The following is a 26,637-nucleotide window of genomic DNA, read 5'->3' as shown; positions in this document are numbered from 1 at the left end:
GTTAGGAACCATTTCTGGAGGAATGAAGTAGCAATCGTGAAAGATCTCGATTCCGGCTAGCTTCCTTTCGAGATAATGCCAAGGTTCGGGAAATCCGTGAAAGAGTTCTTGACTTCCTTCCCTAACGAAGTATCCATTTAGGGTAGGGAGATATGGTCGCATTTGGACTCCTACGTGCTTACGGCTTTGAACTTGAGCAAGCATCTCGAGAACTTCCTCTTTAGTGGGTTTATATCCTAGTCCAAGTGGTATTCTTTTTTATTTACCTTCCTTGTAAGGTGCGAAGGTGTTTCTTCGGGTAGGGTCAAAGGCATTCCCGGGAAGTATTCCTGGGATTTGAGTATGTGGTTGACCACCAAGTTGGAGTAGGGATCGTAGTATAGGGGCGCCAACTCATTGTCTATGACACTTATGCTTTGAAAGCCCCCGAGTTCATATACTAGATCCGCAAGGACTTGATTATTTGACTTCTTTTCGATTATTGCCTTAATGGGCGACGAAGTGATCGTCACCACTTTGCCATTTAGTGGGATTTTGATCTTTTGGTGAAGGGTGGAGGTTACCGCTTTGGAAGCGTGAATCCAAGGTCTTCCCAGAAGTATGTTGAAGGAAGCTTCAATGTCCACTATTTGGAAGTTAACCTTTCGCTCAATTGGCCTTGTGGCTATGGTTAGGTTAACGAGTCCTACTACCTTTCGTCGTGTACCATCATATGCGCGAACACCTTGATTGGTAGGGGTCCAATCCGACTCTTTCATTCCTAGTTTGTATGCCGTTTTCAAGGGTATGACGTTGACCGCGGAACCATCATCTACTAAGGTCATTGGCACATTCTTCTTTAAGCAAATGACAGTGATGTAAAGAGCCAAGTTGTGACTAGCGCCAAAGGGCGGCAAGTCTTCATCTGAGAAAGTAATAGGATTACTTAGCTTCGGTGATTCTTGGAAGACCAAGTTGACTACATCGTCGGGTGTGGAGTCCTGTGCTACATTTAACTTAGCCAAAGCTTGCAGTAAATCTTGGCGATGTGGGAATGAGCTTGCTACTAGTTGCCAGACTGAAAGATCAGCCTTTGTCTTCTGTAATTGCTTGAGCAAATGATCAGTAGAGTCATCTTCGTTATCATTTGGTGTGATAACGTTGGTTGGACCATTTTGAGTAGTACTTTGATATGGACGTCCCGAACGAGTCAGATGGTCCACATCTTGGTCTTCACTATTTTGGACTATTTCCTTGATTAGGGAGTGTTCAATGAGATACTCGTCCTCATCCTCATCGGCCCATACTCCATTGACTGTAGCTAATTCCCTCATTCTCATGATCTCGTCCTCTAATTGTGTAATTTGGTCGACTAGTTTATCAACCACGGCGACTATAGTAGCATTTTGGGAAAAGATTAGTGGCGCATGTTCTTTAGGTGTTGCATTGGGGTCATGTAAAGTTGTCACCACATTTTCCAATTCCGAAACTTGCCTATCCACACTCCTTGCCCATGCGATGAAGTTGGCCATGGTAAGGGAAATGGTAGATTAGAACCCTTCATTCTCGATCGCGTGGATCTCATCTTCGATTGGAGAAATGAGGTGTGAACAATCTAAGGTAGATTCTTCACTTGTGATCACTAGAATTCCAAGAGGATTCTGAGTGTTATTGGGCTTACCTCCCGGCGGTATTGGTAGTCGACCATCCTCAATCATGTCTTGAAGCACATTCTTCAATTTGTAGCATTTTTCTGTGTCATGCCCTTTACCCCTATGATATTCGCAGTATGAGTTCTCGTCCCAGAACTTGGATTTCTTTTCTGGTTCGGGTGTAGAGCCTATGGGTTGGAGTTTGCCTTGTTTCATTAACCTTTTTAGAGCATTGGAGTAAGTGTCCCCAAGATTTGTAAATTTGCTTGGTGGGGTACTCTTCTTGGATGGTTCGAGGAGGTTAACTTCATCGGTCTTGCTAGTGGAGCCCTAAGAACGACTTGTTGAGCCTTGATATCCTCGACCTACCATTTTGGACAAGAGCCCTTTACGGATATCATCTTCGATCCTTATTCCTAGTACGGTTAAGTCTTTGAAAGTTTTGATGTTTTGGTATCTCAAATGATTTGCATAGATGGGCTTTAGGTTGTCCATGAATTTCTCCACAAGGGTAGCTTCGTCTGGGCGTTCAACTAGTTGGGTACTAGTCTTCCTCCACCTGCTTAGGAAGTCGGTGAAACCTTCTTTGTCATTTTGGGTAAGAACCTCTAAAGTGCGCATGTTAACTTGGATCTCAACATTATCCGCATATTGCTTAGCAAATTCGATCGCGGCATCTTCCCAAGTAGCGATCTTCTTGTGTTCTAGAGTGTAGAACCATTGCTTTGGGATAGTGTCAAGAGATGAAGGAAAGATCCTTAAGAACATCTCGGGTTTGATGCCTTTGATAGTTTGATAGACATGTAGCCCTTGAAAGCACGGATGTGATTCAAAGGGTTTTCATGCCCCTTGAATTTAGGGATATCCGTCATGTTGAAGTTGGTTGGCAACTTGGAACTCACGGCCTCATACTTGCGATTATTCTCCCTATAAATGTCATCCCCTTTAAGATACATCAATTGCTCCTCTAAGTATTGGAGTCGTTTCTCAGCTGCAGTCATACCCATGGGAGCGTTTTCGTCCCTGAAGTCATTCACGAAGTCATCAACGATTTCACTTTCCCGAGGAGGTAACCTCATTTCTACGGTATAGATCCGGCCCTCGATGGTGTCAAGGCGATCGTACACTTGGTCTTGAGTAACTTGGAGCTGAGCTAGCGCGGTTAGGATTCGATCATTACCATCCTGGACTTGATTGAAGTTCACGTCGCTTGTTTCAGGCATCTTGGAAACTGGATAAGAGATCGACGACGAATCAAAACACGATCGACCATTCTAACACACTTACTAGGAAAGAAATGTTTTGACTCGTGAAGTGGGTGTGTGCCACTTGTGTCGAGTGAGTTTTTGAAGAAATGACAAGATTTGGAAAATGTTGGTCCTAGTCAACTTTAGTGTAGTTGTAGGAGTGGACTCGAAGTGAGGTTTTGAAATGGGCTTGGGCCCGAAATTTGACTCGACAAATGGACAGAGTTGAGACTCGATTTTGCGCTAATCATTGGCCTTTTTTCGAAATTTACACTTTAAAAGGATTTTGATTTTACAAAAATCGTCATGGTTTCGTTTAGAAATGGTGATCACGTAAGGTACAAACATTTATACAAGCATTATAATGGGATGCTGAGTGCATTTAAAAGGGTTTTGGTTTAAAGGGTGGGTTGCCATACCAAACAATCAAACCCGAAGTCTGTGGAGAGGCTCGTACCAAACAAGAGTAAGGCCGATTCCTAGTCCATTTCCTCAAGTAGTGAAAGTCCTTGATACAAACAAGAGTAAGTACCATGGTATGGATGACGTCAATCGCTATCCATCCTTAGGCCCAAATAAGAATTAGGACCGTTTAGACGGGACGATTGGTCTAATGGGTTGGGTTGGGCCTAGGAAGGCCGAATAAAACGATCTAGGAAGACCGAGTTATGAAAACCGACAATTGTCTTGTACAAACTATTCCCTAACCTTGTTCAAGTTTCACCCTTGGCTACACGTAAGTGTATTATCCCCAGCGGAGTCGCCAAACTGTGGACATGGGCCACGGGGGCGCTTGGGAGGAGAACAAGCATTTGCATTTGTGGAGTCGCCACCAATTTATTGTGGAAAATTGGAAACCGTTCGAATACCTCGTGCCATGTCAAGACACAAAGTAGTGACATGAACACCAAGAACTCGTTACCCTTAGCATTCTATGTCTAGAATGACTCTCGTGGATGCCAATGAACACGGATGTTCACAGAGATCTGGAGTAAGGGGTGAGGGTACGTATTAGGAAGCTCTTTTGATCGAACACCTAATCCCGCCCGCCTCGATAGCGGCCTCTACTAATGATTAGGGAAATTGTCTATACTCGATATATTGTCGATTATATGCATGCAATGAAACATCAAAGTTTTGATCCTAACATGTGAGAATTAGGCTATGTCGGTAAACAATTAATTTAGCATACAATTGGGTCGAAGTAGGGATTAAGATTCAATTACATGTGAAGACATACAAGCAATGCGATAAAAGAAATACAATAATAAATACAATAAATAGAATATTACAATAATTACAACGGGTTCATTGATTTATGTCGAAAATACCTTTAAAACGGACAATTTGAGAAAAAAAGAATAAAGGAATAAACGAACGGGAATTAGGCGATAATATGAATAATAGTAGATTAAATACGTAAACTAATTAAACTAGGTCAAGGCAGAAAGGGAGTTCAGGACAAATCAACCTGAACAGGCAGCAAGAAGCGCCCTGCTGGAAGAGGCGCAGCGATTCTTTGCGCGTCTATTCCAAGGCTGAGTTCTGGCTGTGAAGCCGGAACTGCAAATCGTTAATGTTCGCGGGTGAATTTAATGATTGATTATGATATTTGACTCGGATGAAAGTGATTTAATACATTAATTACATGTGAATGAGTCATAAAAGCGATAAAACATGGATGAAACGAATGTAGATGAATTAATTACATGAATGAAAGATTGATTAGTGACATGGGTGAACTAATTAGGGTGAACATGACGAATTAATGAAGAACTAATGACGGATGTGACACTAGACAGATGGAAATATATCAAAGGTCGAATTCCAGAAACTCGATATGAAAGAATCGAATCTCTACAACCCGGATTGATTTTAATGACGAAAACCCGCAAATATTGGTTATAAGGGATTTAAAGTCGAGAATTAACGATGAATTAAATACTAACATTGATAAATAATATGTTAAATTATTATACTTAAAATTATCGTGTTAAAGAAACAATGAACAATGAAAACGAAACAAAACGATCGAATTATCAAAAGACGAAGGAAGAAGAAAGGAAGCAGGAACTGCGTCAACCTCACGAAGAGGCGCAACAGGTGTTGCGTCCCTTCGAAGAGGCGCAGCAGTTGCTGCTTCCTTTCTCGACGGTTATCTTCTGGTAATCCGTAAAAAGGGTTTTAAACATGGTTTTACAAATCGGTTTTTAGAAGTACTTTCGACATAAATCTTACATTAATGATACAAAAAGTAAATAACAATAAATAAAGAAGGATTTACACCCTCAGACTTACATGTTTGACGAAACGAGATGAACTAAGTTTACGATTAGTGATGCTCGACTCGAATGTAACGAAAGTGCCTTCGTAAGAGGAAAACGATTAAGATTTATTAAGTTGATTATGGTGGAGTTGGTCAAATTGGTCGGTCATGCAAACGAGGCTGGTACTCAGAAGGATCCGAGCTTACGTGGTCGAAAGTTCAAGCACGTAGACGCCAAAAAGTAAGAACGTGGTCTAGAATGCAAAGGGGGAAGAGAAGGGCAGACACTCGTGAAGCAAAAATAGCAACAACACCAAGCTCCATTTTCCACGGTTTTGGGCCATCTCTTAAAATGAGGTCCAATTCCAATTCCGTCTAAGAACACATGCCATTTTCCGGCCTAAGACTCTTCTATGATGAGTTTAGAGCCTTTTTGCCTAGGATATTAAGTCTTGAAGAGGATTAAATCTGGTGCTAAAGAGAACAAACAGCCGGGTGGTCCAATGGGCACGGTTTTGGAGAGAAGCACAACCATCGCTTTCAAGCTTTCTTCTTTTGTCTAGGAAAGCTTTAAGGGACCCTTTGCTGCAATTTTGGGTCTTATACTCCTTATGGACGAGCCCCACCAGCTGCCCAAGAAGTCTTTATAAGATAAATAAGTGAAGCATGCGAAAGGAAGCTTGTACAATTACCAACAATCCTCTTTATTTTCATTTGTCTTGTAGCCTTTTGTTTTCTGATTTGTGTAGGGCTTTGAGCCGTTTTTCTTGGAGTATTAGGAGGCTCTTTTGAGCCCTTAGATGCTACTTTAGATGAATGGCTAGGATTGCAACAAGGACTCTATTTAAGGAGCTCTTTTCTCATTGTAAAAAACAGATTTGAGTGAATTAAAATATGAGTTTGAAACTGAAGTTTTCAATCAATTTTCTTCTTGCTTAGTGCAGAAAACCCCTCATTACTTAGTGTTTGAGGTGGGATTAAGCTCTTGCTTTGTGATCTTGAGTTTAATTCCAAGGCTTAAACCTGCTTCGTGATCTAGTTTAAGTCATATCTCGGTTACTTGTTCTTGTTTTCGTGTCAAAACAGTCCCAAAGTTTCTGTTTTGTTGCCTTAAGTCATTGTGGGAATTTTTATTTGAATGTTTAGTTCATAAGCATTTAAGTTACAATCTTATTTTCATTGCTTTCTTTCAAAGTTATCAAGCTAATTAGGATCTTATATTCGTCCAAAAACAGGCTGTTTCGTGCCTTGCTTTGGTTGAATCGTTTATTAGCTTCTAAATCTGTCCTTATATAGTTTGTTAGTCCTTAAAACAGTCCATCTAAGTGTCCAAATCGAGTCCTTTGTTGAGTCTAATTCTGTCCAAGTTAGTTCTTGTTTTCGAGTCTTATTTGTCCCAAAATCAAGTCCTAAGAGTTTTACTCCAAATTGGTTATCAGAGCTTTGGTTAACAACAAAAAGCCTTTTTTTTTTGAGTTCATTATACCTTAACCACATCAAAAACACAAAAATCAACCATGAGTGAGGAGAGGCTTACCGGAATTGAAACACAAGTCACTCAACTTTCTGAAAAATGTGACTTGTTGTTGGATTCCTTCAATGCTATCATGGCTAACATTCCAACACCACCAAGAGGAAGAGGAGAACCAGCACGGGGCAGAGGTAGAGGCCGTGCTCACATGGGTGGAAGAGGAGGCCGGGGTATCCAAGAAGGGGAGCCATTTTCAGATTCGGAGGACTCCATGGTCGAGTCTTTTCAACAAGAGCACAACAAGGATGTAAAGGTAGAAATCCCTGATTTTTATGGTAGTCTAAACCCCGAGGATTTGTTAGATTGGCTTAGAACCGTTGAAAGAGTTTTTGAGTTTAAAGATTATTCGGATAACAAATCTTTCAAAGTTGTAATCTTGAAATTTAAAGGCTATGCTTCTCTTTGGTATGAAAACTTGAAAAATCAGAGAAGAAGAGATGGTAAAGAGGCTATTAAGTCATGGTCTAAGTTGAAAAAGAAACTTAAGGATAAGTTTGAGCCTAGAGACTACACTCAAGACATGTTTATTAGACTTACTCAGCTTAAACAAGACCAACAACCCATTGAGTCTTACCTTAGAGACTTTGAACAATTAACCTTGCAATGTGAAGTCAATGAACAACCCGAACAAAAGATTGCTAGGTTTATTGAGGGTTTGGATTTTAAGATTGCTAGTAAGGTAAGAATGCATCAAGTGTTGTCCTTTGAGGAGGTAGTGAACCTATCTTTGAGGGTTGAGAAATTGGGAAAGGGGAGAGCTGCCACCACAAAAACAGCCGCCAAAACAGCCCCCTACTCCACCCAAACCGAGACCAAGGTTGATGAACCAACCCCTCAAAACAAAACACCTACTCTTGACAAAGGCAAGACACCCATGATTCCCACCAAAAGCACCACATCTCTGAAAAAATGTTACCAATGTCAAGGATTCGGTCACTATGCTAAAGAGTGTCCAACCAAGAGAGCCCTTAGCACATTTGAGGTAGTTCATTGGGGTGAGGATGAGATCCTTGTTTGTGATGATGGTAAGGAAGAAACGGTGCAAGAGGAGGCTGCCATGGTTGTAGAACCGGATGAGGGAGTGAGTTTGGTCATTTGGAGAGCATTGAGTACCCAACCTATGGAATTAGACCAAAGACAACAACTCTTTAGGTCTAGATGCACCATTGGGGGAAGAGTTTGTAACCTTATCATTGATAGTGGGAGCTGTACCAATGTGGCTTCTAATACTCTCATTGAGAAGCTCTCCTTACCTACACAAGACCATCCTAATCCTTACAAGTTGAGGTGGCTTAACAAAGGAGCTGAAATTAAGGTGGATAAGCAATGCCTAGTGTCCTTCTCCATGGGCAAGAACTATGTTGATGAGGTTCTTTATGATGTTCTACCTATGGATGCTTGCCATATTCTACTTGGTAGGCCATGGGAGTTTGATAAAGATTCAATGCACAATGGTCAAGACAACACCTACACTTTCAAGCTTGGTTCAAAGAAAGTTGTGCTAGCACCCCTACCACCCGATTCCATGTTTGAACCACCCAAGAAAGTATTATTGATCAATGAAGACAAGGTGAGTCAAGGGGAGGATGGCATGGGGACTGTCCATGTTGTCCATGCCAAAGATGAATTCAAGGAGCCAAGGGTCCAAGCATTACTCAAATGGAAAGATCAAACCGAGGGCTTCTTTGAAGGCTTGCAATGTGAGCCTACTTCATTTTCTAATCCAAGTTTAACTAACTCATTTGAATTCAAGTGCAAGGCTAGTGATGGTAATGGCCACGACAATGAGGCTGCCCAAGTGCAAAATTTCGAACCAATTGTTGAGGAATGGAAAGGACTCAAGAAACGAGTTGAAAGAGATCCTCCCATCCATACTAAGGCCATGAAATGCAAGGAAATATCTATGATTCCTAAGCAAGCTCGCATATTTAGGCCCGGGGACCTTGTGTGGGTTAAAATCAACAAGCAAAGAGTCCTTAAGAAAGGAAAAAACAAGTCCATAGCAAGTGAAGAAGGTCCTTTCAAAGTCATCAAGCAAATTGGGTTCAACAAGTACAAGGTTGATCTCTTGGGAATTCATGTAACATTTCATGTTGGGGAATTGAGTCCAAGCTATGTGGAGAATGAGGATGATGATTTCCAGGACTTGAGGGCAAGTCCTTTTGAAGAGGGAGAGATTGAAGCAAAAATAGCAACAACAGCAAGCTTCATTTTCCACGGTTTTGGGCCATCTCTTAAAATGAGGTCCAATTCCAATTCCGTCTAAGAACACATGCCATTTTACGGCCTAAGACTCTTATATGATGAGTTTAGAGCCTTTTTGCCTAGGATATTAAGTCTTGAAGAGGATTAAATCTGGTGCTAAAGAGAACAAACAGCCGGGTGGTCCAATGGGCACGGTTTTGGAGAGAAGCACAACCATCGCTTTCAAGCTTTCTTCTTTTGTCTAGGCAAGCTTTAAGGGACCTTTTGCTACAATTTTGGGTCTTATACTCCTTATGGACGAGCCCCACCAGCTGCCCAAGAAGTCTTTATAAGATAAATAAGTGAAGCATGCCAAAGGAAGCTTGTACAATTACCAACAATCCTCTTTATTTTCATTTGTCTTGTAGCCTTTTGTTTTCTGATTTGTGTAGGGCTTTGAGCCGTTTTTCTTGGAGTATTAGGAGTCTCTTTTGAGCCCTTAGATGCTACTTTAGATGAATGGCTAGGATTGCAACAAGGACTCTATTTAAGGAGCTCTTTTCTCATTGTAAAAAACAGATTTGAGTGAATTAAAATATGAGTTTGAAACTGAAGTTTTCAATCAATTTTCTTCTTGCTTAGTGCAGAAAACCCCTCATTACTTAGTGTTTGAGGTGGGATTAAGCTCTTGCTTCGTGATCTTGAGTTTAATTCCAAGGCTTAAACCTGCTTCGTGATCTAGTTTAAGTCATATCTCGGTTACTTGTTCTTGTTTTCGTGTCAAAACAGTCCCAAAGTTTCTGTTTTGTTGCCTTAAGTCATTGTGGGAATTGTTATTTGAATGTTTAGTTCATAAGCATTTAAGTTACAATCTTATTTCCATTGCTTTCTTTCAAAGTTATCAAGCTAATTAGGATCTTATATTCGTCCAAAAACAGGCTGTTTCGTGCCTTGCTTTGGTTGAATCGTTTATTAGCTTCTAAATCTGTCCTTATATAGTTTGTTAGTCCTTAAAACAGTCCATCTAAGTGTCCAAATCGAGTCCTTTGTTGAGTCTAATTCTGTCCAAGTTAGTTCTTGTTTTCGAGTCTTATTTGTCCCAAAATCAAGTCCTAAGAAATTTACTCCAACTCGCGTGAGAAATATGAGGAGCGAAGGCTCCTATTTATACTAATCACGTGAAGGAATTAGAGTTTTCGGAGAAACTTTGGAAGTGAATCTCGAAAAGATATGAAAAGATACGAAAAATACGCAGAAAAGGACCTGGGAAGAGGCGCAACAGTCATTGCGTCTCTTGGAAGAGGCGCAGCACCTGTTGCGTCTGTTCCCAGGTGGTTTCCTCCTGCGGAAGAAAGATTTCCGTTTTTATTTTATGAAATAACGGATTAATCTTGTTTTCCTTAATATTCTGTGTGAATATTACGGGAATTTCTTTACCAAAGATTAAAAGATTGTGAAATATGGAATAGAAATATCCGGAACATTCCAGATCATTCTGACTCGGGTTTTAGCGGTTATCAGAAAATGAAGACGGTTTTAGGCCCGGACTCCAAATGTACTCTAATTACTGTCAAAACGACCGTATCGGCGCGTAGATGACAATTAAGAGGTAGATATAAATGTTTGAGCAATCACTTGACGATAAACTTATGAACTGTCACAAATCGTTCCGCGTACCAAACATGCGGCCCAATCATCACCGGGTGGTTTGCGGGAGGTGCAGAAATGAGGTATCTACACCTAGTCATGGACGAGAGTTTCTCTAGGACCCGGTATATGGTTGATACTAATGTCGTAAGGTGGGTATCTCTAAGCCTAAACATTTACCGCAAAATCAACTTCCTAACTTGACATAAACATTTACGTAATTAGCATGTGTGACCCGACCTCCCTAGACAATTTCTTTTTATTGTTGTTTTCATTTTATTTGCATAATCAACCAATCAATCAATCAACCGCATCGACTCAAGATAAACTTCGCTCCATAACAATTAATTAATAACTCCCGTCTCCTTTGGGTTCGACCCCTAAGTACTACATTAATTTGTTACCTAGGGTATAAATATTATCTTTGCATAGGTGTGCGATAGCCTATCAAATTTTGGCGCCGTTGCTGGGGAGACGGTTTTGTTTGCTAATTAGTTGTTGAATTTTATCTTATTTTATTTTGTCTCGATGAACACTTGTTCCTTGGGATCATCTCACGGTTTCTTTGTAGTTTTAGTGCCTATTTTGTAGGTAATAAAGCTATTGGCCTTACATAATGAATTACGAATTCGTCCCACAACTCAAAGATGAGCGTTTTCATGACTATCTTGCCCGATTCAACTATTTTTGCGATAGTCTCCTCTCTCTTGGACATGTCCTTGATGGGGATTACATGGTTCAATTCGCGCTTAATAACATGAATTTTGAGACCCGAGAAATAGCTCTAAACTTGAGTAATGGGAGTGTCTACTACATGATGGGGCTAGAACTTTGGGATTTCTTTGATTTCATGGCTAGCCAAAGTCAATTGCGGGAGGTATCACGCCAATTCCATTATTGGCGCATCGAAGAGGAGCTTAAAGTGTTACAAGCTCGTTTGGAAAAAAATTCTCAAGAGAAACCGAGACCACGTGAGCCTATCTTTTCTCATTTTGCCTTTTTACCTCCCCAATGTGAGTCTTTTAAATCTAATGATTTTGAATTATTAGATGACGATGATTATAGTCCGACTTTTTCTTCTAAAAGTCCCCCTAATGTCATTCTAATTGATAATTTAGAGACTCATGTTGATGACATTGACCTTGTAGTGGATAACACACTCACCATGGACGATGTTGGGCCCGAATATAATGAAAAGGATGAGGTTTTACCCGAGACCTTAGTCCCCTTTGAAAATCCTTTCGTGGAGGATGTAGTTGACCAGTTCGAAGTTGATAGAGGACTTAGTGATACTAATATAGAGGTTAAGTGGGATGAACCCCCCATTTTTGATGAGTCCTACCACTTAGAGTTTTCACACCACCAATTTGAGAACGTTTATGATTATAATTTGTGCACTAACGGTTATTTTTATGGTCTTAAGCAAGGTGCTCCTACTCTTGCTGACGAGGGGAGTACGGTTGTTCTATTTGAAATCTCTCATGAGCAATTTGATAAGATTAATCCTTTATTTCCTTTGATCTTTCATGCTTATATCTTATCAATTGCTTACATATGCTTGTGGATTGCTCATGCGCAGGAATATGATCAACTTCTAAGGGCATTGACATGATTTTTAAAGGATGTTGGATATTCATTTAGGAAAAATTTTTTTACTTATGCTTTTTAAGACAATTTACAATTGCAATTTCAATTTGGTTTTGATGTAATAGTTAGGACAATAAGAAATTTAGCTTGCTTTCGTATGTAGTAGCTTGTCTTTCGCAGGTACTTTGTTACTTAGATTGGACTTTATCCCGTTTTCAAGCTAGCTTGGGGGAGCTTCTACACGGTTGTACGCTTTCTTTCCTTTCTTTATTTCTGCTTGTGTCGTCCCATCTCCCTTTTTTGGGTGTCCTTCTTTGTTTTACACATTGAGGACAATGTGTTGTTCTAGCTTGGGGGAGGGATTTAGTGAGTCTAGTTATGGGAAATCTAAAAACCTAAAACTTTGAAAACTTTGAAACATTTAAAATTTTTCATAAAAAGTGTGTGTTGTGTCCACCCTTTTGTCTTATGCTTAATGTCTTTCCTCTTTGCATTTCCCACATTGTAGCTTTTTAAAGCTAATGAGTCGCGCTTTTGACGGGTTTTGCATACATGGGGATGTCTTGACATAGTAGGTGGAAGATGAAATTTGAACCAAATAGGCTTGATCTTGACTTTTGGCAAGCCACAATATGGTAAGGTAGAACCTCTTTGGACCGATGAATCCATATCCGATCTCTCTTAGGTGAGTGTAGGTCTCCTTATGGTGTGTGTTACATCAAATACGCACAAGTATGATTTTTATTTCATCTTTATGAGCATTACTTTTATTTTATGCTTGCATTTGAAGCCATTCACATAGACTTTGTTGTCCATTTTTAGCCCCTTCTCACACATGTTTTACATCTTATCTAGCTACATCATACTTGCCTACCTTGTTAAGCTAGTAGCTATGTCTTTGGTGTTAGGGTGCTCATTTGGGATTTGCTTAATTTTTGGTCTTTGTGAGCTTGGTTATGCCGGATTTGCTAGTTTCCGGAATTGGTTAATGAAAGAAAAGAAGTGAAAAAAAAGGAGTTGTGAAAAAGAAAAAAAAAGAGAAAAATGAAGAAAGAAAAATGAAAAAATCACATGAATAAAAAAAGAGAAAAAGAAGCATGAATTGAATTGAAAAATAAGAAGAAGTGGAAATTAAGAGAATTCTCATATCTTATTATCATCTTTGGAGAATGTTCTTATGATTTGTATTGAAATATTGGGTTTAGTTTTGGGATTGAGCATCCTTTCACTTGGTTGTTGCTAGCTTGACTTAGCTCCACAAACCATAATTCATATGTTCCCATTTCTTACCCATTATATATTGCCTTCTTCTACCCATTGGCTTCTTTTATATGCTTGAATTTTGATTATTTTTGACTTGTGATTTGAAATGACTACTATATTAGATTGCGGGCACATTCTCATGAGTTGAGGATAGGTGAGTTCTACTCATATAAATATCCTTTCACATATAAAAGAGTTTGAGTGCCCCGTGAGAGTCCATAAGTCAAAAGATCATGTAAGAGCTTAAAGGTTCATTTCAAGTTTTCCATGCTACTCCGTCATGTAAATCTCATCCATGTTTTGCTTTGTCCCTTGCCCATGTTGATTCGGATTTTTAAATCATTATGCTTAGCTTGTTTTAGGGTATTGCATTTGATGGGTTATGGTTTCTTGCTTGAGGACAAGCAAGGGTTTAGCTTGGGGGAATTTGATAAGCGCATAATTTACATAATTTTACCCCTTAGATTAGCTCCATTTTATATGTATTATGCACTACCTTTAGTATTTATGAGCTAATATTTGCTTTCTAGTTCCATTTGTATGTTTTCTCACGTTTTGTAGGAAAATGAGCTAAAATGAGCCCAATTCTACTCAAGTACAAATACTAGAAGCATGAGCTAAGCTAAAAAAGAGATGATGGACCAACATGGAAGATGTTCATGGACTTGCATGGATAAAATGATGGATTAATTTGAAGAATTATAAATGCAAAGTCAAGCCCATAATTCACAAGTCAACAAATGCCTAGGATGCTAAAGTCACATAGAGATCCTTTCTAAGATGCCAAATATTGCATTCAACCGGGTGATTAAAAGAGCATTAAGGCTTTACTTAGGATTCCTTGAGCATTAAACCAAGAATTGAAGAGAAAATTAAGAGTGTGCTTAGGATGCCATTTTGGATTCCTCTACAAATTTTACTCTCTTATTTCCTATATATGGGGTTCTAATCACACACCTTTACCACCATTCACATATATTTTTATTCCAAAATTCTCTCTAAATATTAGTAGTTTAGTTTAGTTTAGCTTAGCTTGTATTAGTTTGTTACAACATTTCTATTATCAAGTTCAAGATTTATTCCAAGTTATTTCCATTTGCAATTGTTCTTCTATTTTCATTCAAGGTAATTTTATCTTTATTTTAATTATGTTATTTATCATTTTATTTAGCATTAGTTTAGTTTATATTTTCACAATGTTAGAATAATTTACCTTTGTCTAGGGAATAAAGGAAGCCATGCATGATTAAGTAATTTGTAAATGTCAAAATAAGGATAAGTTAATATTGTATAATTGTTTCTATCACATGTTTGCACCATAATGTTTAATCTATGTTTAAAGGCCTTATTCATCGATTAAGTTTGTTCATTCGTTCTAAAGTCGAAAGGCACGAAATTGAATTAGACTAAGCATGTGTAGTAGGACGACCTAGTCATGGACGAGAGTTTCTCTACGACCCGGTCTATGGTTGATACTAATGCCGTAAGGTGGGTATCTCTAAGCCTAGACATTTACCGCAAAATCAACTTCCTAACTTGACATAAACATTTACGTAATTAGCATGTGTGACCCGACCTCCCTAGACAATTTCTTTTTATTGTTGTTTTCATTTTATTTGCATAATCAACCAATCAATCAATCAACCGCATCGACTCAAGATCAACTTCGCTCCATAACAATTAATTAATAACTCCCGTCTCCTTTGGGTTCGACCCCTAAGTACTACATTAATTTGTTACCTAGGGTATAAATATTATCTTTGCATAGGTGTGCGTTAGCCTATCAAAATTGTATACAATTCACGACCACACGCAATTATATAACTATTGTTGAAGCTAAACAATGATATAAAATACACCCAACAAGAAATGATACCATAACATGATGATTCAATCAATTTCCAAAACGGAAATAAGTTGTAACAGTGCTACTCGATTGAGTTGGAAAGGCACTCGATCGAGCTGGGCTTACTCGATCGAGTTCATCAGCTACTCGATCGAGTAGGCTGAGATCAGAACAGCCCTCAAGTGTCACATCTGCAGTTACTCGATCGAGTGAGGGGCGCTCGATCGAGTAGCCACAGGTCGAAAAGCCTCCATAAACCATGTTAAAACTAACAACTATATAAACACGAGTCAGAACGCCTTCCGGACTCCAATATCCTGCACACATTGTCTAAAGTACTCAAAATACGGCCTTATGGCCAACCATACATACCAAAGTCTGATAAAGTACTACTAAAAAAACAAATACTATCTATTACAAATCCATGAAACGATATATAAATGATAAGTGAATAATTTACCTATATTTTATATAGTTATTCCCCGTAATTTTATATTAATTTCCGGCATTTCTAGTACGTTTCATATTATATTTCCTTCCTTTGCAGTTTACTACGAGATTGTGTAATTATTTGCAGGAAGATGATTTTTATGCTAAAGATTGCTGATTAGCAAGGTGGGCTGAGAAATAGAAACAAGACGCTCGTTTTACACCCGCATTCGAGTCTTAAATGATGATCCCGAGGATCCGAAGCCGAGAAACAAGACCACGTTTCATGGTGTTTAATGAAATTGCTACGTGAAGTCCATATGCTTGTTAGATACAATTGCTTACTAATTTAGCAATTTGGGCCCACTTAAATCCAAATTGTTTGTGTGGGCTTAAGAGCACTAGAATCTTGTTGACAAAGAAGACGTATTATGGTTGCAATATAAATACATGGACTCACGCACGTACGTAGGGGAGAGCTTTAGAATTAGTTTTAGGTTTACTTTTTGATCCGTTCTTTTATGGTATTTACGACTTTGTTCGAGTAGTATTCCGTTCTTCGAATTTTATTTCAAGACTAAGTTTTCCTTTCTCTTCTCTTTATTTTAATTATGCATTCAATTAATAGTTGTACTTGTTTATTTCGTATTAGTATGAGTAGCTAATTTATATTCTAGGGTGAAGGGGATCTAGGTTGTTAGAAAATGGGCTATTACGAATTGATTGTTAAATTGCTCTTAACTGTTGTTTAATAATCGTATTACTTCTAATTAGTTGATTACTGATCAGAATTGATTAATTAGTCTTGCATAAACTAGGATTATCACCGACCGGGTTAAGACTAGTATAGGCCACGATAATTGAATAGATATAATTTAATGATAGCGATCGCATGTTAAATTAGATCTAAAAGAAATATTGAATCGACTGATCATATGACTTTCAACAATATAAATTGCTCAATAAATGAATTAAATTCTACCCTTTGATGACGACCTAGTTAATCCGATCCCTAGACTCTTTAATATTATTGTTATTCGTCTTTATTTACTCGTTATTAGTTGATTAGATAACAAACAAAACAAACCCCCAAAATTGGTTACCTTAAGACGGATTTAAATATAAACAAACTAGATAATCACCGCCTCCCTGTGGATTCGACCCTGACTTACCGCTAGCTATCTTGTTAGTAGCAGTATAGGATTTATTTTGATTAAGGCAAACGACTGAAAATAACCTTATCAAATTTGGCGCCGTTGCCGGGGAGGCAATAATTTTCTGTTTGCTTTTATTTAGTTTGTCTTTTGCTTAGTTTCTATTTTATTATCTTGCTTTATATTATTTCCATCATTATGACCATCTTCTATTTCCCACAGTTTGAACATGAATCATTGCATAATTATTGGGATAGATTAATATCTTTCATCAATCAATCTGGCTATTATATTGATATTTGGGAGATGTGTCACATAATTTATGATGGTGTCAATGACACGACAAGGGATAGAATTGAGGAAACTTGTGAAGGGATGTTTAATTACATGCCTTATGACGAGCGATGGAAACTCCTTAAATATTTAGCTCGAAACAGCAATTATGAGTCAAAGATGAGGTGGAATGCTGGAGTGGCGAAGATTGAGGCAGAGTTTAAAAAACTTATAGATATATTAGATCAAAACAAACATGATATTCCATGTGAGTTAGTCACTAAAGTTGATTCCCCACTCTCAGTTGGTCATGTTTTAAGTGACTCAGCTACGTTTAGAGGTGACATAGACATCTTTGACGAAGATGATGATTATAATTTGAGAACTTTTTCGTTGAGTATTCCTCTTTCAAATGTTGAAATTAACTCTAATTTGACTGAAGATTTTGAGGTTCACTCTTTGGTAAAAAATCTTGATGATTCAGCTTCTGATATCCCTTACACCTATATTAACAATTTTGAGTGCACCGAGCCTAATTTTGGGTATGACTATGCTCCAAGCCATGAGGTAAGTTTGTGTGAGAACCCAGAGAGCCCATTCTACGAGGAGTCTTGTGATATACTATGTGAGGAGACTTTTGTTGGAGATCTTGAAGTACAGTGGGATAATTATGATGATTTTACGGATGAACCACATGAGCTAATTGATCTTACTTTTATGGAACTTGAGGTAAACCAATTAGATGATGAAAAAGATGGAGCATCTGCTGCGGTGAAAATTTATGAGCACATTGAGTTTTTTCCTTCAGAAGAACCTTCTGTACCTTCCATCCATTATCCTCTCGTATTACTTTTTAATTGGTCTCAAAATGGTGAAAAAGCTAGAACTAATCATGGAGACACAAAGAAAAATTTGTTACATGATTATATCTCTTTTGTTTTTGCTTTGCCATGTCTAACCAGTTATTACTGTCATTTTTCTGAGTTTCATGACAGGACCTTTGATCGGCTTCTAAGAGCGTTGAGTGCTTCCGCTCTTGAGGATGTGATGAATAATAAGAGAACGAGAAAGGCAAAAAGTGGGCATAGGTTCTCGGATTCTAAAAAGCTGCCAGGGGTTTATTTTCTCCCACAATCAATCACCCATAATACTTAGTATACTCAATTAATCTCTCATCTCTCGCCAAACCTCAATCCACCACCAAGCTCCGGTCCACCGTCTTCCACGCCACACACGTCGCTCACTGATGCGACACTGCCATCTCCGGCCGCATTCACCAAAACCCCAAACGCTACAAACCCTAGCCCCCAAATGCGTTTGATTGCTGCTTTCGAATTTCAAGCCGAATCTGGAAAATTTATTAAAGTGTTGGGTTGCGATTCATGCCTAACTATTCTGGGTTTCGCAAGCTTGGAATTAGGTTCGAAATTGTGGACAAATAAAAAAGAACGAGGAGTCGCATCGCCACCACCGCCTACCGCCACCTCGTTGCTCACTCATCGCGACGCGGGCCCATCGACCACCTCCGTCACCAGCTCATCGTCATCGCCATCGACGCGACGGCGAGTTGTCGACTACGCTTCTCGCTACCGCCCATTCCCTTCTTCAACTCAATCCAGTCCTGCTGCCCTTAAAAGGATCGAAATTCGATGTCAATTGGGATGAATTTTAGTCGTATTTCTGGGCTTACCTGAGTCAGATTAGCTGCTAATTTAAGATGTGAATATTCGGTTTAATTACTTTGCGAATTGTGATGCGAGCTAAATTAATTCTGCTACTGCGTGCGGGTTTAATTTTTGCTGCGTCAATACACCGGTTTCTGGCGGATACCGGCTGGAGGAGTGAATTCCGAGGTCAGTTTTGACTCGACTCCTGCTATGTCGAGTTCTTTTGTGGGTTCGTTTGGCTTGACTTCTGCTACGTCAAGTCATTGTGCGGGTACAAATTAGATGAGATACTTATAGTGCTGCGTCTGGGTTCAATTTCTCCTACACAGGACTGTTTCCTGAGAATACGCGCTCGCTTGTTCAAAATTCCGGGTTTGTTAGACTCGATTCCTGCTATATCGAGTCTGATGTGAGTTGAGCCTTCAGTAGCAGTAATTTTGGCTTCATGATGGTGCGATGGGTGGTAATTTCAGCCCTATGTTTGCGGGTTTCACGGCTCAATTTCTGCTATATTGAGTCCAGGACTGTCGATTGATTAGCCATAAACTTACTGCTGGGTTTCTGCGGCTTCTTGTTTTGTCTAGTGGACGTTTGCTGATACATTGACACTCAGCCATTTACTACATTCCTCAAGTCACCAAATGGTATTCTATGCTTCTCACCTGGTGAGCTCGTTTCCTTCCTCCATTACATTTTGTGTCCTCTGATTTTCTAGTTATTCTTCACATACATTGAGGGCAATGCATGATTCAAGCATGGGGGAGGGATAAAATTGTTGTGACTGGTTTGATGATCACTAATATGGTGAATATGCTGAAAATTTTAAAATATTTATTGTCACCAGAATATGTATTTAGTGGCAAATACTTGTCGGATAATGAGCATAATTTGATCGAGTTAATATTATTTTGAAAATTAATTGCTTGCAAATTGTTTTCTATTTTGATCACTTACGGTCTGTGAGACGTTTTCACCCTTGATAGTCCAACGGAATAATTGTTTTGTGCGTTATCTTGTGATATTGTTTGTGGTAAGACGGTATGACTAGACTTGTGACATACGACCGTGTGACCAAAAAGCCGTGAGATCACATAAGCCAAACAATATTGGGACATCCATGCCAATCTAAATCTTTCATGAGTGGTCATAGGATTAGTACTTGCCATTAGGATTACATGAGTGATAGAGGCATTCATTTGTTTATGAGCTACATTAGCCAAATAGCCGTCCCGAATTTAATATTTCCTATTTGCAACCCCTTTGAGCCTTAGCCTTGTTTCTTTGTTACCCAATATTTTAACCCGTTTTCCCACATTATCCTACCCAAGTAAGGGCTAGTGAAGTGTTTGTTCTTCTTGGTTTAAATAGAGGTATCATACAAGCGAACCATGGGGGAGTAATTGATGGTGATTTGGTGAATACATGTTATATGAGAAAGGTTGATGTATTTGAAAAAGAAAAAAAATATGAAAAAAATTGAAGAAAAAAAATCAGAAAAAAAAAAGACAGAAGAATATCGAATAAAAAAAACCAGAGGAAAAAAAAGGAAATGAAAAAAAATTGTGAAAAAGAAGAAAAATTGAAGTTCTAAGTTGTGGTACCATTCGATTATGGGTTTGAGTTTGATTAATAAAGAAGTTGTTGTTGGAGCTTGTGTCCTCCACAAATTAGTGTGATAACATTTGTAAATCTCTTACAGGTTCATAAGGGTATACTTCGTATATTTAATCAGTTGATTAACGATTACCTAATAACGGTTGACTTGCTAGAAAGTTTGACGTTATTATCATACAGATGGCGGTGATCAACTGGTCCCTAAAGGTCACACCTATAGGATGTGTTTGAGAGATGTGGTTATAGAAATATAATCACATTGATGCCTTATATGACTAAACAGTTAGTCAATGTGTTGATGAGACAATTATTTAATGAAGATTAAATAATATTAGTTGAGACGAATTAACTGTCAATTCGTAAATTGAATATAATAAGTTATATTTAATTAAATGTATGTAATGTTAGCTTGGACGAATTAATCTGTTAATTCGTAATTAAATGTAATCGGTTATATTTAATATCAACAAGATGAATGTGTCATAGTGGTAATAGTGAGGGTACTCAAACCAAGAGGTCATAGGTTCGATCCTCACTAGATGACAATTTACACATTTTATACATTTTTGGAATAACCGAAAATAAGGAAATTACTCCTTGATATTTCGGTATAATGGGCCAAAAATTTGGAAGGAAAATATCTACCCTATTACACCTTATACTCGGTTTTATAAGGGGATGGTAGATCATTATTTTTCTAACCTAATTTTAACCTTTTTTTGCTCATCATTTCTCTCATCAGAAAATCACACAAAAACCCTAATATTTACAGAAAATTGGGGATCTCATTCTAGCAATTTTGAGGGGTATTTCTCGGAGCATCTTGGGTGCAACTGATAGGAGAATATCATTGTGATATTGTTCATAGGCCGAATTAGCTAGGACCGAAGGTTATTTCTAATTCTCTTTACCCTTTTGTTTATGTAATTTAATTTTATGACTAGCATTCATCATGATATATTCGTTATAGTTCTTAAATTCAAAGGGATGCATACAGATAAATCCCACAGTTTTATGTCTTATACGATGGAGGTTTTGTTAATAAATTGGTGTTTGCATTTATTTCATACGAGGAGTATTAGTTTGGAGGTTTTTGCGTTCATTTCTTAGGCCGAGATTTAACATGTTCTTTTCTAGCTCTTACTCTTTAACACCACATTTCCATAAACTTTTCCACCTTCTTCCCTTTAACCCATAGCCCCGTTACAACCCTTAAAAGTCCTCTTGACATGTAGTAGTCAGCAAGTTTAGGCTTAGTCTATATGTGTGACCCGTGTCCTCATCACTTGACACATGAGAGTGAGTGATTTTCCGCGTTTACATTCCTGAAAGTGAGGATCACCGGTTTGTCACTTGTCTAGACGGTTTGTGGTAAGATTGAATGGTCACTTGTGAACATTACTTGAATTTTGACGGATTTGTTAGAGTGATTGTTCTTGCTTTGCTAATTTGTGATCTTACATCTTTTTCGAAATTAAAATGATTTTGAACTTAAGTTTAATTTCTTTTCGAAAACCTTGGTTGGATTAGTGCTCGACTCCCTTGTATTTTGCCACTCATAAGACCTTTGTTGTGTATTGTAGTTTTGCCTCTTGAGTTTACTCGAGGACGAGTAAAGGTCTAGCATGGGGGAGTTTGATAAGTGAATAATTTACCTATATTTTATATAGTTATTCCCCGTAATTTTATATTAATTTCCGGCATTTCTAGTACGTTTCATATTATATTTCCTTCCTTTGCAGTTTACTACGAGATTGTGTAATTATTTGCAGGAAGATGATTTTTATACTAAAGATTGCTGATTAGCAAGGTGGGCTGAGAAATAGAAACAAGACGCTCGTTTTACACCCGCATTCGAGTCTTAAATGATGATCCCGAGGATCCGAAGCCGAGAAACAAGACCACGTTTCATGGTATTTAATGAAATTGCTACGTGAAGTCCATATGCTTGTTAGATACAATTGCTTACTAATTTAGCAATTTGGGCCCACTTAAATCCAAATTGTTTGTGTGGGCTTAAGAGCACTAGAATCTTGTTGACAAAGAAGACGTATTATGGTTGCAATATAAATACATGGACTCACGCACGTACGTAGGGGAGAGCTTTAGAATTAGTTTTAGGTTTACTTTTTGATCCGTTCTTTTATGGTACTTATGACTTCGTTCGAGTAGTATTCCGTTCTTCGAATTTTATTTCAAGACTAAGTTTTCCTTTCTCTTCTCTTTATTTTAATTATGCATTCAATTAATAGTTGTACTTGTTTATTTCGTATTAGTATGAGTAGCTAATTTATATTCTAGGGTGAAGGGGATATAGGTTGTTAGAAAAGGGGCTATTACGAATTGATTATTAAATTGCTCTTAATTGTTGTTTAATTTTCATATTACTTCTAATTAGTTGATTACTGATAAGAATTGATTAATTAGTCTGGCATAAACTAGGATTATCACCGACCGGGTTAAGACTAGTATAGGCCACGATAATTGAAAAGAGATAATTTAATGATAGCGATCGCATGTTAAATTAGATCTAAAAGAAATATTGAATCGACTGATCATATGACTTTCAACAATATAAATTGCTCAATCAATGAATTAAATTCTACCCTTTGATGACGACCTAGTGAATCCGATCCCTAGACTCTTTAATATTATTGTTATTCGTCTTTATTTACTCGTTATTAGTTGATTAGATAACAAACAAAACAAACCCCCAAAATTGGTTACCTTAAGACGGATTTAAATATAAACAAACTAGATAATCACCGCCCCCCCGTGGATTCGACCCTGACTTACCGCTAGCTATCTTGTTAGTAGTAGTATAGGATTTATTTTGATTAAGCCAAACGACTGAAAATAACCTTATCAATAAAAGAAAGAAAAGGAGTGTCATCACTCCGCATTCTGATCATCCATCACCTCATCATCACCAGCACCGCCTGACATGCCCGCTCCAGCTGTATCATGACCTGCCACTCCTCCAACACCAGTATCCGCACCCATACGCCAAGGGGCCAAGCAACCATAGGGATAAGACTGGGTCTCTCCCCAAGTAGACCTCTCCATGCCGAAAGTGTGAAAAACTCCACTGTCATCCCCAACGCCCCTCCACCACACAGGCTGCGCTGCCTCGATCTCGATGCCCTGCACATACGCCATATCATGGAGGTTTCGGAGTGTCAAGGTCGCTGACACCCTCTCCGTGAGGTCGCTCACTCTCATCTCAAGGCTAAGGTAGGAAGGGTAACCGGCTAGGTAGCACCAAAACGGACACGGACACGGATACAGACACGACACGGCATCCCATTAGATTTAGGACACTGGACACGTTATTTAAATTTAATAAAATATATTTTTTTTAGTTATAAAGTTCGATTTTATTTTTATAAAAGTATTGGATATTAAATTTAAATATGTGAAGGTAAAACTTGGCATTGATTATATAACTCATTTTCATTTCCAACCAAACCTATATTCTAATCAATCTCTTTTGACATCTCATTTTTCGTCTAAAGAACATCATTCACCCCAAATAATGTCAAAATACCTAGGACACGCATCGGACATTCTAATCAATCTCTTTCAACATCTCATTCTTCGTCTAAAGAACATCATTCACCCCAAATAATGTCAAAATACCAAGGACACGCGTCGGACACGTGCCCAAATACCATGGACACGCGTCGGACACGTGCCCAAATAAAAGTAGGAAGTTAGACACGGCTTTATAAGTGTCCGACACGTTTAGGCGTGTGTCCGACGAGTGTCGGTGTTCGACACGGTGTCGGACACGGGACGGCTGATTAAGAGAAGTGTCCGTGCAACCTAGGTAACCGGGAAACTGGTACTGTGGGGGCATAGGCTACTTTGGCTGAGTCTCAGCCGTCCTCTCCCTCAGTCGACATGGTGCTCTCCCCACTCTACGTTGGGCATCCTCAAGTCTCACCTGGTTCCCCTTCCTCGGCTCGGGCATCACCGTCAAGATATCCGGGTCTATGAGCTAGAGTTGTCTCTGGGGAGCCTCCTCTTCCTCCTCATCAGAATCGGCAGCTACCCCTGCCGCCGGTAAGGGCTCAGTCGCTGGGAGGTGCTCAGGAGCAGGTATACGCATCCAACTCATACCCCACACTCTTCATGTCAACCTACCACTCTCCAAGGTTCTCAACCATTTCTGGTCGAGGAAGTACTCTCGGTCGAGGGTAGGCACCATAGGGGTCAATGGGGTATAGGCCGAGGAGGCCTCAAAGGTAGTCAGCCTCTCTGCCAGCCGAGTGGCAATGGTACCACAACTAAGAAAAGGGTGTCGGACGAGGCCATCAAGGCTAAACTGGCACACACTATGTCAGGGGCACTAAAGGTCACTCTCTGAGATTGGGTGGTGTTAAGGTACGCCACCAGCAACATCAACTCATGTGAGTTGAGCTTACTCACATCCTTCCTCTCATAAAGCAAACAGGTCAAGGCACGGAGGAAGATCTTTAAGGTGACATGTTGGACATCGTTAATCAACATGTTGCTCGAAGTGGGAGCGGGTTTGCCGGTAAGACAAGGCATAAGGCTACTAACCCCACACTCAGACGGGATATTCCTGAGAGCTCCCTTGGCGGGTTTAGCAAGGCCAAGGTGGGTGGCGAACATATCCATGGTGAGATAGAAACTTGTGTTCGTAAGGCGGAACTCAACGGTCTGCTCCACCGCATCGTACTTAAAGGAACTCATAAACTCAAGGGTCAGAAAATCATAAGAATGTTTCCGGAGACGGTATAACCCAGTCATCCCCAGAGTCTCGAAGATATGCCTAACATCGATCTCAATCCCCAAGTCGGTCAAAAGAGTGGTGTCGATACAACGGGTGGGTCTCATCTTTCGTCTCTGTAAGGCTGATAAATGCATATTCTATACATTTCAACCCCTTATATTAGCTTTATTTTACATGTCATTTAACACTTATCAAAGTGTTTTTAAGCTAATATTGTGTTTCTAGTGCAATTATGTGTTCAGGTGTGTTTTGTAGGAAAATGAGCTAAAGTACTACAAATTGTGCAAATACTAGAAGCATGGCTAAGTGAGAGCAAGCAATGGACTTTGTATTTCAAGTTGCATGGATTTTGCATGAAGAATTGTTGATTAATATGTAAAATACAAATGAAGTTAAATGCAAAGTCAAGCCCAATAATCAAAAGTCCAAATTAAAGGGGAATTAGCATGGGATTCTAAAGTTCTTAAGATGCCAAAATGAAGGTCTTAAACCGGGTGATTAATTGCACATTAATCCTCTAGCATTGGATTCCAAGGCATTAATGCAAGAAATTATGAAGGACGGACTAGAACACCACGTCCCCGATCGGGGTTGGTGTCCCCGATCGAGGTTGGCTCCCTCTACTCACATCCGTTACTCTCTTATTTACCTATAAATACTAGCCCTAAGCTCGACCATTGTAGCACATTCTGACACATATTTCTATTCCAAAATTCTCTCTAAATATTAGTAATTTAATTTAGTTTAGTTTAGCTTATATTAGTTTATTACAACATTTCTATTATCAAGTTCAAGATTATTTCAAGTTATTTCCAAGTTATTTCCATTTGCAATTGTTCTTCTATTTCCATTCAAGGTAATTCTATCTTTATTTTAATTATGTTATTTATCATTTCATTTAGCATTAATTTAGTTTATATTTTCACAATGTTAGAATAATTTACCTTTGTCTAGGGAATAAAGCAAGCCATGCATGATTAAGTAATATGTAAATGTCAAAATAAGGATAAGTTAATATTGTATAATTATTTCTATCACATGCTTGCACCATAATGTTTAATCTATGTTTAAAGGCCTTATTCATTGGTTAAGTTTGTTAATTCGTTCTATAAGTCGAGAGGCACGGAATCGGATTAGACTAAGCATGTGTAGTAGGACGACCTAGTCATAAACGAGAGTTTCTCTAGGACCCGGTCTATGGTTGACGCTAAGATCGAGAGGTGGGTGTCTTTAAGCCTGAACATTTATCGAGTAATCAACTTCCTAAATTGACATGAGCATTTACATAATTTGCATGTATGACCCGACTTTCCCATAACAACTAATTTATAACTCCCGTCTCTCTGTGGATTCGACCCCTACGTACTACATTAATTTGTGTCTAGGTTATTTATTTTTGCATAGGTGTGCGGTAACCTATCAGGCAACAAAGTTACCCCTCTGTGTAAAGTCCACAAAGACAACAGACGGGTACTCGGGTACTGCTGGGACCGTAGGTCCCCCACTCCCCTCTTCTACCTTGGGCTCAGAAGCCCTCCC

The sequence above is a fragment of the Silene latifolia genome, chromosome 4 (genome assembly GCF_048544455.1).
Source record: "Silene latifolia isolate original U9 population chromosome 4, ASM4854445v1, whole genome shotgun sequence".
NCBI classification, from domain to species: domain Eukaryota; kingdom Viridiplantae; phylum Streptophyta; class Magnoliopsida; order Caryophyllales; family Caryophyllaceae; genus Silene; species Silene latifolia.
This window is presented reverse-complemented; position numbering follows the sequence as displayed.